General features: G+C 47.8%; 1 protein-coding gene and 1 non-coding gene across 4 annotated transcripts in view; one reads left to right on the top strand and one right to left on the bottom strand.

The window, feature by feature from the left end:
- Positions 1–3,569: 3,569 nt before the first annotated feature.
- On the bottom strand, positions 3,570–3,643 carry TRNAN-GUU (transfer RNA asparagine (anticodon GUU)). Its single transcript has one exon. It is a non-coding gene; the product is annotated as a tRNA-Asn (tRNA).
- A 355-nt stretch (positions 3,644–3,998) lies between these two features.
- ALOX5AP (arachidonate 5-lipoxygenase activating protein) overlaps positions 3,999–6,000 on the top strand; it is a 66,871-nt gene continuing 64,869 nt past the window's right edge. The window contains exon 1 of one of the 3 annotated variants that reach the window (XM_057707963.1): positions 3,999–4,235. The gene's annotated coding sequence lies outside the window, so the exon portion shown is untranslated. Of the gene's footprint in view, positions 4,270–6,000 lie in introns of all 3 variants that reach the window. The other 2 variants (XM_057707961.1, XM_057707962.1) reach the window with 2 other exon arrangements.

The raw sequence follows: 6,000 nt of genomic DNA, 5'->3' as shown, positions 1-6,000 counted from the left end.
TACTCCATTAAAGATGTGTATAAAAAAATCCACTTAACTAGTGGAATAACTAGTTTGAGTCACCTTTGACAGACAGTAATGTTTGGTTTGTTTTTACTGAGGAAAAAAAAGGTTCAATAGGGGGTGACTAAAATATGACAGTTTGCTGGGTGTCATTAAAGTAACTCCCAAGAAAAGAAATACAAATTGGTATCTGGTGATGGTGTACATCTCCATAGAAGGGACAAAGGATCATTATATTAAAGCCCTTCACAGCCAGTACATCCAGTCACTCCACAACTGTAACAGTAAAACTTTAAGTGTTAAAACCTCAAGTGTTAAAACCTCAAGTCAGCTTTTTGTGTCTCAAGTCCTGTATTAGTAATTTTATTTATGTACTTATTTGCTCAGCAAAAAGAAAAGAAACTGGCTTCTCTTTGTGACTTGTTAGTACTATTAGACTCTTCTAGTTCTATGCGTTACCTTAAAATCTTCAGTTTTCCCATACTTAAGAAGTTTGGATTTGACGTGCTTTATGACCTTTATCAGAACTAGAATACAAATCGGATAAAAAAAATACAGGGCCGGGCCTTCAGAATCGGGGGGCCAAGAACACTGCTCCAGATGCTCTGTGACTCCCTTGGACATTGTAAATAAAATTTTCTCTGTGAATGTGTACATTCTGTGGAGAGGGTCCTTAGTTTCCCAATCAGATTTTCACAGGGCTCTGTGGACCCCTAAGTAGTCTCCTGGGAGGTTTATCTTTATTTAAATGAAGTGTAACTTACAATGAAGTTAAACTTGGAAAAAAAAAAAAAAAGATTGTTTCTGAGAGTGGGTTCTAGATGCATTCCATGGTGAACAGGACACAAGGTAGGTAAGCTAAGAGTATGGACAATTTATAATTTTTCTAATTTCAGGTTTTCTTTAGGACCCCTCCAAAGTCCCAAATCAAGCAATGGTATCACCATTTTCTGGGTACCCCAGGCTCTAAACGTGGGCTTCACCCTCACACTTCCTGTTTCAGTGCTTAAATCTCAACCAGCCTTCCCTTGAATTAATCCATCCTTCTTTCCTTTACCCACCTTACCCTGAGCCTCACTGCCTCTCCTTTGAAATACAATTGTGTCTTAACTGTCCTCTGATCTCTTATTTCTTGACACTGTTGCCAGCCCAACCACTAAAATAGATTTTTCATTCTGTCCTGAAGCAGAAACTTTGATAGTGACTCCCTTACTCTACAGGGTAAAGCGCAGCCTCTTCTCTTGGTCTTCAGGGCGCTTCCACAAGCTAAGAACCTTTTCCCTGCACCCAGTTTAAGTACACTTTGGCTATATACTGGTTGTGCTCACCACCCACCACCCCCGCCACACCCTCATCTTGTCTTGAAATGTCCCCAGTCTCAAATGCCCCTCCCCTGCCTTCTGGCCTGTCCAGCTCTTTCAGCATCATTTCAAATCCTCCATGAAGACACAGTCCAGTCCATCTAAGCTGACTTCCTCCTTCAGGGCCTGGGCACATTTTTCTGTGTTACTCATGCTGACCCTTCATCATATACATCTTTATCTGACTGTCATTCTGTCAACCACATACCCCGAGAAGGCAGGGATTGCTCCGGTCCTGAGAGTGTGCCGTGGGACAGGCCTGTGCTAGATGAGCAAGCAACGTGAACGGAGACATGGTCCCTCCTCTAAAGAGGTCATATTCCCATGCAGGGGACAAGGAACTCCCTGGTTTCAGGGCACTGTGAACGTGGCGAGGACGGGCCCCTAAATCAGAGGGAGGCAGCGTCGGGGGAGGCTTCCCTCGGGGTAGCTCCTTAGCAGGTAAGCAGAGTGGAGGTGGGGGAGGGCACACTGGGGCGAAGGGACAGGCGTCTGGCTGGAAAGGGGGTGTAAGGCAGCCTGGGCCATGCAAGGAACTCCTGCTAAGTGCCTATAACCTCTAAAAGGTCTCCTGCGGAACCAGGGCAGGAGACAGGGCTGTGGATCATGAAAGCCCTTGTGTGCTAAGCTCAAGAATTTGAACGGTGTCCTGAAGGAAATCCTTTGGACCCTAAAATGATCGTTAATAACAGAAAATGGTCTCTTCCCTCAGGGAGCTTATAACGTAGTATAAATATACTCAGCTTCAATGTGGAAAGACATGCTAAGTCCCCATCATTTCAGTAACAGCAAATATTACACCTTCTTTCATCTTGAAATGTGAGACCCGATTTGAACAGTGTATAAGTGATCTTATGACATAATTCCACTCCCCCCCATTTTCTTATTTCCACTGTAAGCTATTTTTTTATTGAAGTATAGTTGATTTACAATGTTGTCAATTACTGTTGTACAGCAGTGATTCAGTTCTACATACATACACATTTTTAAAAAATATTTTCCATATGGTTTATCATAGGATATTGAATATAGTTCTCTGTGCAACTGTAAGCTATCCTTAAGGGTAGGTGGCACGTTTGGAATTTTGAGAAGCATCAGAAAGGCCCCTACCTAAGAGCATTTTGAGGGGGATGCTACCTGTTATTCTGCCTGGAATTCCACCATAAGTGCAATATTGTGTCTCCTTCCTGAGGGATCCTAATGAGACAGTAGAGGGTATTTTATTCATCATAATTTAATAAATAATTGTCGGTCAGCATTTGCCAAGGCATTCCCTAAAAGACACCCTAGTGAGACAGTCAACTATTCCTTCTTCGAGGTCTTGAAATTCTATCCATGATAAGAACATCCCAGAGAAAAAGCACCTACCACATGACTTCAATCTTGGCAGAAATGAATTACATCCTCATGTTATCATATTATCATGTGGTTCTGTATCTTTATAGAAAGTCACAGTATGTATACAGCGATATATAGGTCAATTATTTCTCAACAGAATCAGAAAAAAAAGTATGTAAATCATCTGCGTGAAAAATATTTGTGTCTTCTGTGAGACGAGTTGAAAATATGTCATTTGAGACCTCTTAACAGGACCCCATACAAACAATTTCTGCTTGAGTTTAATTTGGGAAAAAAACCTGCCAGCGGTTAAGGCCTTTGCCTGGATTCAAGTCCTTGATCCAAAAGCTGTAACACAGCTTCATTCAGCAAATACTTTCTTGGGCTGACTGTGCCTCATAGTTTGAGATGTATCCTCTTACATGTTTCACCTGCATTTGCTTCTCAAATCCTTCTGGCCACAGATATGGCAAAATTGAATAACTACATTTGCTTTTTGGAGGCATTAGAGTTTTGAGAGAAACCAGGGTATTTACTCATTCTCCTGTCAATGGACAATTGAGTGTTTTCTGTTTGTTTGTCTGTTTTCGCCATTACGATGTCTGCTGTTGATGAACACGGTGGGGCAGGTCTCCTGAACCACAGGTGCACATTTCCCCCGGATATTCGGTAGGACTAGAATCAGCAACCGGCGGGCTCGCAGGCCAGAGCGCAGCTTCGCTCTTGGATTCACGGCTTTAGGCACCGAATACTATGAAGAGGACGTTGTGTTCCTGGGTCCTAGACACGTGGCAGTGTCGTACTCCGATTAAAAATCTCAAGGTTGCCGTTTTAAAATGAATCCCCGTAGAAGAAAACGAGCGCTGTCGTCCCTGGGTGGGCTCGAACCACCAACCTTTCGGTTAACAGCCGAACGCGCTAACCGATTGCGCCACAGAGACCCAGCTACGCAAACCGCGCTGCGCCGGGTACAGATTCGCGCGGCCGCGGCGGCTCTCCTGCCGCCCTGGGTGTTGCCGCACGGGCACCTCGGAGGAGCGCGCCGAGGAGGCTGCGGGAGGAGCCGGGCGGCGGGCGGACGTTCGGGCGGGCGGGGCCGCGGGGCTCCTCAGGGCCGAGCGCGTCCCGCGGGCCCCGCCCCCAGTGAGTGCCGGCCCCGCCCCGGCGGCTCGCGGGTCCCGGGGCGCGCCCTCCCCTCCCCTCCCCTCCCCTCCCCTCCCCTCCCCTTCTCCGCGCCGTGCGCAGCGTAGCGGGGCGGCCGCGACCGCGCCCTCGGCCGACGGGGTGCCCGGCCGCGCATGCTGGCAGGCGTGAGGTCGCGCGCGCTCTGCTGCCGGCCCGCGCGCGCTCGAGCCGGGAAGACGCAGAGGACTGTTGGGGGCCTGGAGGATGCAGCCGCACCCCTGAGCCCCGCGGCTTCGGGGCCGTGGGTCCCAGCCTCTGCGTGGTCGCGTTATGGCCCCTCTCCCTCGGACGCTTCCCCCCCAATCACCACCCCCGCCGTAGCACTTTGGTGCCACAGATACACCGCGTGTTAGTGAGTTTGCCGTGTGCACTTCTGGGCTTGGTGCGTGGAAACAGTCACATTTCTCTTTCACCTCTAAGAGCCAATGTCTGCCCCCCTTTGGGGGGTAGGGCCGGCGTGGAGAGTGCAGGGTTTGGGGGACATCACAAGGGCTTTACGGAGGGAGTGGCAGTTAGGACACGCGTCTAGGGTTGAAATGGCTTCTGCAGGCTGCCCCCCGCCCTGTTCCCTGCCTTGTGCCCTGAGGCCTTTGAGATCTGGGACGCCCCGTCTCTGGGAAGGAGGGGAGTGGGAGCCGTAGCTTTCTGCCACACCCTTACAACTCCCTGCCTTTCATTTTACTTTTTTTAAAAAATATTTTGTTTGTTTGTTTTTAAGCTCTTTATTGGAATATAATTGCTTTTGCGAAGCCGGATCGCTTCAGCTCCTTTGGGATCGGCTCTCCTCCGTCTCCTCAGCCCACGGAATAGGAAATTCACCCCAGCTCCCCACGCGCTAAACCCAGTCCTGTGTGCTCCCTGTTTCCTCAATTTATCTGTGAGAGACCCTCCTCCAACGCCTCCTCCTCCTTCTTCTCCTCCTCCTTCCCTCACCCCTTCCTCCCAGTTCTTTTCTCACCATTTTAACCGTTTGTTTTTTGAGCGCACAGTTCCTGGCGTTAAGTACACTCACATTGTCGTGCAACCATCACCACCATCCATCTCCAAAATCTTTCATCATCCCAGACTGAAACTCTGCACCAGTTAAACATCAACTCCTCCTTTCCACATCCCCCCGCTTCCCCAAACCTGGCAACCACCATTCTCCTTTCTGTCTCTGTGAACTTAATCGCTCCTGTAGTAGAATTCTGTAGTACTTGTCCTATCTTGTTTCACTTAGCATGTCTTCAAAGTGTGTCCACCTTGTAGCATGGGTCAGAATTTCGTTCCTTTTTAAGGCTGAATCATATTCCATTGTGTGTCTACATCACATTTTCTTTATGCTTTCATCAGTTGATGGACACTTGGGGTGCTTCCACATTTTGGTTATTGCGAATAATGTTGCAGTGAACATGGGTGTGTAAATATCTCTTCGAGACCTTACTCTCGGTTCTTTTGGGTACATGTTCAGAAATACAATTGATGAATCATGGTGATTCTGTTTTTAATTTTTCATACCGTTTTCCACAGCAGCTGCACCATTTCACATTCCCACCAACAGTGCATAAAGGTTTCTGTTTTTCCACATCCTTGCCAATACTTGCTATTTTCTTTCCCTCTTCCTTTCTTCCTTCTTTACTTCTGTCCTTCCTCCCTCCCTCTTCATTTTCCCTCCCTCCCTCTGTCTGTAATAGCCATCCAGATGGGTGTGAGGTGTTCTCTCCTTGTGGTTTTGATTTGCTTTCCCTAGTGATTAGGGATGTTGAGCATATTTTCTGAACCTTCTTTTGGATCTGGGTTCTCTGATCCTTCTACTTGCATCCTCCTAGCAAAAGCCAGCTCTGCTTCCATGAGGAGAAAGCCGAGAGTCGTGAAGGCCGGCTTCTGATGAGGGACAGAGGGAAAGGGCTAAGGGGGGCTGCAGAGTTGAGAATGTGCTGTGCGAGGAGAGGAGATGAAGGAGAACTCTTCTGAGTAGGACTGTCTAGAGATCCTGTTGTCAGGAGGTTCTTGCTAGTCTCTGCTGGGCAACTTTGGGAGGTGTTATGTTTAATCTGGTTCTGTGGAGTTATTTATGTACATGGTGCTAATGAGTGGCCAACAGGTGAAGAAGGAATTGATGACCTCCACCTTG

Source organism: Hippopotamus amphibius, chromosome 14 (assembly GCF_030028045.1).
Source record: "Hippopotamus amphibius kiboko isolate mHipAmp2 chromosome 14, mHipAmp2.hap2, whole genome shotgun sequence".
NCBI classification, from domain to species: Eukaryota; Metazoa; Chordata; class Mammalia; order Artiodactyla; family Hippopotamidae; genus Hippopotamus; species Hippopotamus amphibius.
Note: the sequence above shows the minus strand (reverse complement) of the source record. Positions and strands in the feature narration are given on the sequence as shown.